This window comes from Paroedura picta, chromosome 3 (assembly GCF_049243985.1).
Source record: "Paroedura picta isolate Pp20150507F chromosome 3, Ppicta_v3.0, whole genome shotgun sequence".
Taxonomy (NCBI): Eukaryota; Metazoa; Chordata; class Lepidosauria; order Squamata; family Gekkonidae; genus Paroedura; species Paroedura picta.
In genome coordinates, this window is record NC_135371.1 from 80086862 (window position 1) to 80099030 (window position 12169).

The 12169-nt window shown below is 50.7% G+C and overlaps 1 protein-coding gene across 2 annotated transcripts in view; it reads left to right on the plus strand.

Annotated features, from left to right (window-relative positions):
• The window catches only part of GLRA1 (glycine receptor alpha 1), a 164423-nt gene that overhangs the window by 97227 nt on the left and 55027 nt on the right, over positions 1 to 12169 (plus strand). The window lies entirely within an intron of this gene.

Sequence of the window (12169 nt, forward strand, 5' to 3'; positions counted from 1 at the left end):
CGGAAACAGCTACAAAGCTTCCTGGGGTTTGCTAACTTTTTTAGAGGCTTCATCCCCAGATACTCCTCCGTAGTGGCTCCCCTCACGGACTTGCTAGGTACCAAGGGGAGAGGTCCTCGCGCCACGCGGCCCAGCGCAGCGCTCGGCTGGAATGAGAAATCGGAGGCAGCGTTCCTGGCCCTCAAGCAAGCTTTCGCGTCTGAGCCCACGCTACTGCACGTCGACCCAACCCAGCCGATGGTGGTACAAGTCGACGCCAGCGACGCAGCAGCCGGGGCGGTTCTCCTGCAGCGAGACAAGGCGGGACAGCTGAGGCCGGCGGCCTACCTCTCACGAAAATTTGCCGAAACGGAGCGGAACTGGTCTACCTGGGAGAAGGAGGCGTTTGCGATTAAGTTCGCCCTCACCGAATGGCGGCATTGGCTGGAGGAAACAGAGGAGCCGTTCGAGGTCTGGACAGATCACAAGAATCTGGAGGCGCTCCGGCAACCGCGATCCCTGAACGCCAAACAGATGAGGTGGGCGGAGTTCTTTTCGCGGTACAATTTCAAGCTTGGTCACATCCCCGGCAAAGAGAATTTCCTCGCGGACGCCCTCTCCCGTCTGCCGCATTATGGGGAGGGGTACGCTCCCTGCACCAGGTCCGTGTTTGGTGAGGAGCAGCTGGGACGGGGGGTCGTCACTAGGCGTCGGGCCAGGGAGGAATGGGAGCCCGACCCGGCGACCGCCCCGCTCCGAGACCGCCTAGTGGCAGCCTACGGGACAGACGAGGAGCTGGCTGAGCTCCGGGACTCTTTGATTTTGGACTCCGGTCTCTGGCGGAGGGGGGAGGCTGTCTACGTCCCGGAAGGGCTACGACGGGAAGCCCTCAGCCTCTGCCACGATGCTAAGACCGCCGGGCACTTCGGTTTCGTAAAATCCTGGAAGTTGGCCCGGCGGCGGTTTTGGTGGCCCAGTCTGCGGCGGGACACAAAAGCTTACGTCAGTGGTTGTCCTGTCTGCCTGACCTGCAAGCCGGGGGTTGGCAAGCCGAAAGGTCTGCTGCACCCGCTCGAGGTCCCGACCCGGCCATGGTCAGTGATCTCCATGGACTTTATAACAGACTTGCCTCCCAGCAAGGGGAAAACGGTGATCTGGGTGGTGGTAGATCTATTTTCCAAACAGGCCCATTTCATTCCTTGCGCCAGTGTCCCCAGTGCTTCACAGTTGGCTCGGATGTTCCTGGATCACGTGTTCCGACTGCACGGGCTGCCGGACAAGGTGATTTCCGATCGGGGCTCACAATTCGTGTCCCGGTTTTGGCAAGCTTTCCTGCGCCTGTTAGACATCGAGCAAGGGCTGAGCTCCGCTTACCACCCCCAGACGGACGGGCAGACCGAGCGGGTTAATCAAGTACTGGAGCAGTACTTGCGGTGTTTCGGTTCCTATCATCAAGACACCTGGGTGCCCCTGCTCCCCCTGGCCGAGTTCGTGTACAACAACGCAGACCACAGCAGCACGGAGATGTCGCCTTTTGCCGTCGTCTACGGGACAGACCTGAGACACTTCCCGGAGCTTGGAGAGGTCCCCGCCCGGGAATCGGCCGACCTTCGCGAGTGGGGGAAGCGTGCCGGGAGCTGCTGGAAGTCGCTGCAGGAGCAGCTCCACAAAGTCAAGGCAGCGCAGAAAGAGGACGCCGACCGGAAGAGACGACCAGCTGAAGAGATCCGACCGGGGGATCGAGTTTACCTTTCCACCCGGAACCTACGGTTGAATTTGCCCAGCAAGAAGCTAGGCCCTCGGTTTTTGGGGCCTTTCGAGGTCTTGGCCCCGATCAACGAAGTTTCGGTCAAGCTCAAGCTCCCCAAGAACCTCCGGCACATCCATCCCGTCTTTCACGTGAGCCTTCTAAAAAAAACTCCGGACGGTGACGTTTGGCACCCCGTGTTTTCCCCGCCAGCGCCCGAGGTCCTGCCGGGGGGGGAGCACCACGAGGTGGCGGATATCCTGGACTCTAGACTCCACAGGGGGAAGTTGCAGTACCTCGTGGAATGGAAGGACTTCGCTTTGGGGGACCGGGAATGGGTCTGGGCAGCGGACGTCCTTGCGCCCCGACTCACTGAACGTTTCCACAAGCGGTATCCTGGCCGTCCCGGGGGGTTGGAGAATGGACCTTTGGGGGGGCAGAATGTCGTGGTTCGGTCCTTGGTGGCTGGGGAACCGGACCGAACCCCGCCATCAGAGGCGCCCGCGATCACGGAGGTAGGGCATGGTGATCATAGGCAAGCCGGCAGCTGGGCGCCCCACCCGATCGTTGAGGTGGCAATGGCCGCTAAAGAACCTCAATGTCCCCCTCCACCTTTTGACAAGGGCCCGGAGATGGCCCTTTGTTCCAGGAAAATGGGCCATCAGGAACCCGGGAAAACCTCGCATATGTGCATGAGTCATGATTGTATCAGCATGTTCCCTCCGCAAGTACTGGGTGGGGCAATACAGCCTAAGGAGGTGGGTTTTGTATAAAAGGGAGCTTCCACCTGGAGTTCGGTGGAAGCTCTTACTCCATACCAGCGGACTCCACGTTGCTGAAATAAAGCTTGTTCCTGTTGTATCGTTCACCAGGCCTGGCGTGACGTTTTCTTCAAAGGGGCACCCTGTTTTTTCAGTTAGCAAGCGGGTCCCCGACAGCCAACTCAGGGATATTATCAACCTTTCCCTGAGTTCCGGGGAATTCCCCGAGCGGCTGAAGGAGGTGGTGGTTCGCCCTCTCCTGAAAAAACCAACGCTGGACCCGCAGGACCCTACCAACTACCGCCCGGTGTCACACCTAGCGTTCCTGGGCAAGGTGGTGGAAAGGGCTGCGGCAGACCAGCTCCTAGCTTTCTTGGATGAAACTTTGGCACTCGATCCATATGAGTCTGGCTTCCACCCTGGCCACGGGGTGGAGACGGTGTTGGTCGACCTGCTGGATGATCTCCGTCGCCAGTTGGATAGAGGCAGGTCAGCCATGCTGGTCCTTCTGGATCTGTCGGCTGCTTTCGACATCGTGGACCATGAGATATTGGTCCACCGCCTCGCCAGTACGGGGATACGGGGTACAGCCTTGCACTGGATACGCTCCTTCCTCCAGAACCGGACCCAGAGGGTTGCAGTGGGGGATGAGCTCTCGCGCCCTTATGGACTCCCTTGTGGGGTCCCACAGTGCGCGGCTCTCTCCCCCACACTATTTAACATCTTCATGCACCCTCTGGCCCAGCTGGTACGGAGTTTTGGGTTGGGCTGCCACCAGTACGCTGACGACACCCAGCTCTATCTCCTCATGGATGGCCACCCAGACTCCCCCCCGAAACCATTCGCCAGATGTTTGGAAGCGGTGACAGAATGGTTTGAGCAGAGTCGCCTGAAACTCAACCCCTCCAAGACGGAGGTCCTGTGGCTGGGAAGTAGGGGGCGGAAACAGGAAGCGCATTTACCCACCCTGGCAGGGGCACATCTTACCATCGCGTCCCAGGCCAGAAACTTGGGTGTGACCATTGATGCCTCCCTGACTATGGAGGCGCAGGTCAGGAAAGTAGCCGGCCAGGCATTTTTCCATCTTCGCCAAGCTCGGCTACTAGCGCCCTACCTGTCCCCCGAACACCTGGCCACTGTGATCCATGCAACGGTCACCTCCAGATTAGATTTCTGTAACTCGCTCTACGCGGGCCTATCCCTGTCTCTGATCCGGAAACTCCAGCTAGTACAAAATGCAGCTGCTAGGGTCCTCACCGGCACACCTTGGAGGGCCCACATCCAGCCTGTGCTGAGGCAGCTGCACTGGTTACCAATTGCTGTCCAGATCCGGTTCAAGGTCCTGGTTTTAACCTTTAAGGCTTTACGCGGGCTGGGACCCACATACCTGAGGGACCGCCTAGTGCCCTATGCCCCCCACAGGGCTCTGCGCTCTGTGAGTGAGAATCTTCTGGTCATTCCCGGCCCTAGGGAAGCACGCCTGGCCTCGACCAGGGCCAGGGCCTTTTCGGTCCTGGCCCCCACCTGGTGGAATGAGCTCCCGGGTGAGCTGCGGGCCCTGCGGGACACTTCAATGTTCCGCAGGGCTTGCAAGACGGAGCTCTTCAGCCAGGTCTATGGTTGAGTCTGGGGCTGCTGGGGTACATCGACTGCTCTCCCCCGGGCTTCTTCTTGAACATCGTTGACCTCCTTCTCCTCCACCCCCCCTTTTTTAGGAATGGGGGTAGGAAGGGGATCTTATTATTGTGCCGCCATGTTGTGACATTTTAAAGTCTTTTAATGGGAGTTTTAATGGGGTTTTCAAGACATTGTACCCCACCACGAGCCATTTGGGAGTGGCGGGAAATAAATTGAAATAATAATAATAATAATAATAATAATAATAATAATAATAATAATAATACAGGAAATACATGAGAGAATGGAGAATGATTAATTGGGAATAGACCATCAAAAGCCCAAAATAAAAAATTGTTTATAGACTGCCTTTCAACTAAACCCCCCCCAAGATAGTTTACAACACAATGAAGTACAATAAATATCAATTAAAAGCCAACAAGATATAACAAGAGATCCTATGCAGTATAGTGGGTAGATTGTTGGACCAGGATCTGGGAGACCCAGGTTCAAATCCCCACTCTCACTGGGTTGCCTTGAGCCAGTCATATACTCTCATCCTAATCTACCTTACAGAGTTTTTGTTAGTCAAAAATTAAAGAAAGGAGAATGAAAAAGCATTTTTGGGAAAAGGTAGGGGACAAGATGAAGCAAATAAATAAATATAAATCAATAAAATACAGTAAAATCTGTGAAGGTCATATTCTAAATAGTGCCTCCCATTTTGTCAAGGACATGATAAAAAAAGGTCTGTCCTCAAATCCATCCATAAGGCCTTTAAGGTGGTTGATGTTCTCATCTCCTTGCAAAGTTGGGGGATGATAGCCAAAAACTCCTCTCCCAGGTCCCCAAAAACTGAATTCTACTGGTTCTCAGAGGAGAACCTCAAGTGCCAACCTCAAGTTTCGGGATGGTTGACACAGGTGAAGGCCTCCATATATTCTGGATCTAAAAACTCAGTGCTTTGAAGATCAAAATTAGTCCTTTGAGGACTAATAAAGATATTAGAAGCCACTATAGATGATGTAGCACAGGTTTAATGTGATTGCTTATGCCTATGCCTATAAAAACTAGGGGTATGACCGAGACCTCGGTGAGGGAAGGCGAGTCAGCAGCCCTGAATGAACTAGCCCACCAGGTTACTCAGTCCTTCACCAATCTCGGACCCACAAGAGGGGAGGGGGGGTGGCTATCGTGGTCCGGGAGGTCCTCACCTACAGGGCTCTCCCGGCACCGGAAATTGAGGGGGTGGAGTGTGTCGGTATTGGATGGGACTCGGTTGAGAGTGTGGCTATCTGGTTGGTATACCATCCGCCCAACACCCCACCAGATGTCCTGCCCCGCCTGCTGGAGGAGGCAGCCGACTGGGTGTTGCAGTACCCCAGGCTTTTGATCCTGGGTGACTTCAACGTCCTTCAGTCCATGGCAGAGACCTGGCATCATCCATGGTGACACTAGGACTTTCGCAATTTGTTGCTGGGCCCACCCATCACGCCGGCCACACACTCGACTTGATTTTCAGTGCTGGGATAGAGGTGGATCTGGATACAGTTTTAGCTGTGCCATGGTCAGACCACTATGCCCTGAAGGCCCGGCTCAGGATACCACCCCCCCCCAGTTGGGTGGCGGGTGTATTTTAGCCCGCCCGCGGAGACTCATGGATCCAATTGGATTCCGGAATGCTCTGTGGGACCCGATGCCTCCTGGCGACTCACTAGCGGCCTTAGTGGCGGACTGGCAGTCCCGCCTGTCAGCTGCTATAGATGAGATCACCCCTAAACGTCCTCTCTGCCCTCGACTCAAACAGGCTCCCTGGTACACCGGGGAGCTTCGGGAGAAGAAAAGGGAAGTGAGACGGCTAGAGCGAGTGTGGCGGAAGACTCGTGACGAAGCTACGAGAACATCTTATCGCACGCTTATGAGGGCGTATGAGATGGCGGTGAAAGTGGCAAAACGTGAATTTTTTGCCGCGGAAATCGCATCCGCAAGCTCTTGCCCGGCCCAACTATTTAGGGTAGTTAGATCTCTTACCGCCCTTGAGGGGCGCCAAAATAGTAGCAAATTGGAACTAGGCTGTGAGGCTTTAGCGAGCTATTTTGCGGACAAAATCTTGTCACTCCGCCGTGATCTTCCTGCCACAGTTAATACAGCAAACGAACTGGAGACCTGTTGGCCACCTTTGGGGGTGACGTTCGATGGCTTCAGACGGCTCTCCTTACCCGAAGTGGACAAGTTGCTAGGTTCGGTTAGGGCGACCACTTGCCCCCTTGATCCCTGTCCATCATGGCTCCTCAAGCTAGTGCAAAACGCAGCTGCTAGGGTCCTCACTGACACACCTTGGAGGGCCCACATTCAGCCAGTGCTGAGGCAGCTGCACTGGTTGCCAATTGCTGCCCAGATCCGGTTCAAGGTTTTGGTTCTAACCTTCAAGGCTTTACGCGAGTTGGGACCCACATACCTGAGGGACCGCCTATCGCCCTATGCCCCCCGCAGGGCCTTGCGCTCTGCAGGTGAAAATCTGTTGGTCGTTCCCGGCCCTAGGGAAGCACGCCTGGCCTCAACCAGGGCCAGGGCCTTTTCGGCCCTGGCCCCTGCCTGGTGGAATGAGCTCCCGGGAGAGCTGCGGGCTCTGCAGGATCTTTCATCGTTCCGCAGGGCCTGCAAAACGGAGCTCTTCTGCCAGGTTTATGGTTGAGGCCAAGGCTGACAACATAGACCTATGCCCCCCCCCCAGGATTTGGTACTAGGACCGAAGTAAACCATCAGGATCCCCTCTCCACCCGCCAGTAGTGGGAGGGGGGAAGTTGATTTGCCATGTTAGTAATGTTGAAATTGTAATTATTGTTTTAATGGAGTTTTAATGGGGATTTTAAGATGTTGTAACCCGCCACGAGCCACAAGGGAGTGGCGGGGAATAAATCTAATAATTATTATTATTAAAATTATAAAATTATAATATAATATAATAATAATTATTATTATTATTTTCCAGAATGGGAACAAAAACCTGTGGTTCTTGGATATTACTAATTATGTATTGTACTGTGTTTATTGTTACGAACAGCTGCCCCAGACACTTGCATATCTTCCCCATTGAAAGTTGTACCCTTCCCCATTGTTAATTTGTACCCTGGCTGGTGTGCAACTTAACATCTCGTCCTCATTCAGGAATCTGGAGGTGATTCTAGATACTTCCCTCCCAACCTCCCTCCCACTTTTTTTTTTATTATTTATTTATTTATTTATTTATTTATTTATTTATTTATTTATTTATTTATTTATTTATTTAGGTTCAAACTTTTATACTGCCCCTCATGACAAATTGTCTCAGGACAGTCAACACATAAAACCCAATAAAATACAGCATTTAAACCTCATAAAATCCCAATTATAAAATAACTAAAAATAACATCAAGAAAAAGATCATGGCGTTCATAACCCCAATGACTGTTCCAGCCAGATCAGCATAGATCTTCCCCTAATCTTATCCATCCGGGGCTTATCATACACATGGGGAAGGATCCACTGATGTAATTACCAATCACCACCCTGGCCTCAACCAAATGCCTGGCAGAAGAGCTCCGTCTTGCAGCCCTGAAGAACCCATTGAGTTCCATCAGGCCCCTTGGCTCTTCTGGGAACTTATTCCACCAGGTTGGGACCAAGGCTGAAAAAGCCCTGGCCCTCTTCAAGGCCAGATGAATGTCCCGAGATCCCGGGACTACCAGAAAGTTCATGCCCACAGAGTGGAGAGATCTGTGGGGGGCAAAAGCAGATAAGGCGTCCCTCAGATAAGTGGGACCCAGGCCACATATAGCCTTAAAGGTCAAAACCAAAACCTTGCACTTGATATGGAAGCAGACTGGTAACCAATGCAGCTGCTGCAGCACCGGCTGAATATGGGTCCTCCAAGGTGTCTTGGTGAGGAAACTTGCAGCTGCAGTTTTGCACCAGCTGCAATTTCTGGGTCAAAGACAATGGTAGGCCCATGTAGATTGAGTTAAAGAAATCTAATCTGGAAGTAACCATTGCATGGATCACAGTGGCCAAGTTTTCTGGAGGCAGGTAGGGAGCTAGTAGTCATGCTTGACGAAGATGGAAAAACACCGTTAGGGCTACTGGTAGAAGAACTCTGTCTTACAGGCCCTGTGGATCCTAGCAAGCTCCATCAGGGCCCTTAGTTCTTCTGGGAGCTCATTGTGAGAGGCATTTGGTTAAGGCCAGGGCAGAGACCGGAGTATTCAATGTGGATCCCACCCTATTTTAACGATTCAGCCCCCTGGATTACTAAGGTCATCTACTCAGGCCCTAGGCTGAAACAGTTACTGGTTTTTAAGAGGTTAAAGAATTCTGATGACACCATCTACAGTATTTGCTGGCGTATAAGACTACTTTCCCCCCCTGAAAAACATGCCTCCAAGTGGGGGGGTTGTCCTATACGCCGGTTGCACTTCAGTTGGGATAGACATAGCTGCCCATAGTGGCCCACAGTACTGTAATGTAATGTAACAAACTCTATATTTTGAGTGGAAATATTGGGGGGTCGTCTTATACGCCCAGTTGTCTTATATGCTGGCAAATATGGTATTTCTATTTGTATTGTTTAAGGCAGTAGTCCCCGACCTTTTTATCACCCGGGACCAGTCAATGCTTGACAATTTTACTGAGGCCCGGCGGGGTTGTAGTCTTTTGCTGAGGGACGTTGCTGCCCCTGCTCCACTTGCTTTCCCACTGTGCCCCTGACTTCCCGCTGCCCGCTGGAAGGCACTGCCAGCAATAGCTGCGCAGTGCCACGCCGAGAGGGAGCCCCACCCATGGTGGCCTCCGGAGAGCACCAAAGGTGAGCCAGCAGTAGAGTGGCAGGGCAGCCCCTGAGGCAGCAGCCGGGAAGGAGGACAAGGAGGAGCCACAGACCGGTACTGACTGATCTATGGACCGGCACCGGTCCCCGGACCGGGGGTTGGGGAACACTGGTTTAAGGGGGTTTTATGGGCCTTTATACTGTCATTGTTATTGATTTTATAGTGTAAACCGCTACAAGACAGCCCGTCATGAGAGGTGGTTTAAAAATCCAAATATAAATAATTACTAGAATTAAAGCCCATTGTGGCTGCTACAGTGGGCGCTAGCAAAGAGAAAGAGAAACAGCAAAGAGAGAGGGAGGTGAAAAGGAAGAGAGTGATTAAGAGATAGGGAGCTTGGATTTGGGAAAAGAAAGGGGAGAGGTTGTCCAGTCTGTAAAGACATGAGGTTGAATGTGTGTCTTGTGGGGGGGGGGGGGGGGTTGTAGTGGTGTGGTAGCAAATGAGGGTGTGGGTGTGGAGAGATGGATGTCAAGAACCTGTGGTTTGGAATGTTAGTTGAGTGTGGGAGAGGACTGACCTTTGGGAATTGTGGCATAGTGGTTACAGATGAGCTTTCAAGAGCCATGTCTTCAGATATGTGAAGGGAAAATCAGACTGGAGACTCTTCTTACATTGCAGCCAATTCTTCCCCATTCTGCTTTCAATCTCATTTCCCTTCTTGTGTGAATTAGGCTACAGACACCAAAAGGTCCCCCTGCCCTAAATCAAATGGGGTAGTCATAGTACACAGGTTTCTGCCCTGCTTCTTCTGTCTCTATTTTTTTACTGGTGATAAACTTTTATGTGCCCACATGCTTCTTTCACTGTTGCCCCTTAGAAGAAGAAGAGCTGGATTTTGTACCCTGCTGTTTACTGCCAAAAAGAGTTACAAAACAGTTTACAAACACCTTTTCCTTTCATCTCCCCACAATCGACAACCTGTGAGGCATGTGGGGCTGTGAGAGGTCTGAGAGAATTGGGAATGGTTCACAGCCACCCAGCAAGCCTTAGATGTCTCTAAGCAGTTTCCAAATGCCTTCCCTTCCTCTCCCCATAACAGACAGCCTGTGAGGGGAGCTGGGGCTGAGAGCTCTGAGAAAACTGGGAATGGCCCACAGTCACCCAGCAGGCCTCAGGTATCTCTAAGCAGTTTCCAATTGCCTTCCCTTCCTCTCCCCATAATAGGCTCCTGTGAGGAAGGCGAGCGTAGGGGCTAGCCAAATCAGAGTGCAGCACTGGCCACACCCGTATTGGCCCGTATTCAAGCGCGGACACCCCAGACATGCTCCTCCCACAGGGGTGTTTCACAAATATATAGAGGAATCATAAGTGATTATCATGTATAAATACATATATGTGATTTTCACATTTCTTCAGAAATCCCACTGTGATCAAGGGGACAAATCTGACAAATGATCTTGGTTCTCTACTAAATATAAACTTGTTTAAAGTATTTTTTTATTTCACACTAAATAGTAGAAACAATATAAGCCCCCCCCAAAACCCTCTGTGGTGCTGTTCTTCCCTTGGTGCCCTAAGCATGAGCTTATACCCTGAACTGACTTTATTTGTTTAAATTGCATGGCTTTTATTAGCAGTGATTGTTTTATTTAAGTTTTTTATTATTTGTTTTATTGTTTTTACAGTTTTATTTGCTTTTCTGTTGTGAACTGCCTCAAGTGGGTCTGTAATTTTATAAATAACTATTGTTCTAGCTGTACAAGGACATCATATCAGATACCCCTTTTCAAACTTTCTTATATCCATTCTAGAGTTAGAAGCAAAAGTTTTAAATTCAGGCTTAAACTAAAGATCAAAAGCTGACATTTAGAATTGTCATTATGTAGTGCCTTTTGTATCTATACGATCTATATATGTCTGTGCCTATTTAAGGAAACATAATACATAGCACACCTAACTTTATAGGTTTCAGCCAAAAATAACCTTATAGCCAACTATACTACAGCCATAGCAATTGTGAAAATGAACGTAAAGCAAAGAAGAAACCACAGGCTGCAAATGTCTAACTAGAAATAATTCAGGAGACATTTGGACACAAACCGTTCGGTTAGATAGCGGGCATGTATGGGCTTGCTGGCCATGATTAGGAGGCAAGTATGCGCTTGCTGGCCATGATCCTCCAGATGAAATTATTAGCAGAAGAATATCAGAATTGACAGAACAAAGAGCATTGTTTTGCCCTGGAGATGTGTATACTGAGAGCACAACTAGAGGTTACAACAAAGTAAACAGGATTCCAACCCAGTGTTTCCGTTGTGACTCCATTAAGAGGCATTTACGGTAGGGTTGACAGCCTCCAGGTGAGATCTGGGGATCCCCTGGAATTACAATTCATCTCCAGATGACAGAGATCAGGTTCTCTGGCATTGTACCCTGCTGAGGTCCCTGTCCTCCCCAGGCCTGACCTCCCCACATCTCCAGAAGTTTCCCAATCTGCAACTTCCACCCCCACCCACCCTCTGTCACCCCTCCAGTGGCCAAGTGGAACCTGGCAACTATGTCTTACACAGAGACTCAGCAAGCTAGTTTTCCCTTGCAATATACTCAGGTCATTTTCTCCCACCCACCTTTACAATCACAAATAGGGGCAGATGAGGGAAGAAGGAGCCAGAAAGGGGTTGTGAAGGGAATATAGTCAGCAGGTGCAGCATAGCAGCTCCTGCCTGCCCATCATCCATTGTACATAAGAACAGTCATACTTACTCTGAGGACCTATCTAGAATAGCATTTTCATTCCAATTGTGACTATCCAAACTTTCCTAGAGAACTCGCAAAGCAGGAATGGAGATGATAGTCTTCCCTCTGCCCCAGCAACAGGTATTAATTAACACACTGCCTCAGGTTCTCTTTAGCCTTCATGGTTAATAACTATAAATCTATATATTCCATGAATTTGTGAGTTTTGTGAAATAGCTTTTAAAGCCATTCAAGCCAGGAGCTATGAGCTGTTTAGGTGGCAGTGAATACTCTTGCCCCTGAATTCCTGTTATCTTAGAAAATACAAATTTGGGTACTCATATTTGTCTACTCCTGCCTCCAGGTTGACAGGAATCCACATTTTGAAAGGATGTGAGCTAGTCTAGTAAAGAATCACACGTTTGTAAACACAGATGGAATTGTTCATTCTGTTTCATTCTTCTTTGTCCAAGGATTGCATCTGGGAGCTCTTTGGAGGAGGAACTGTTTAGCCATTTCACCCC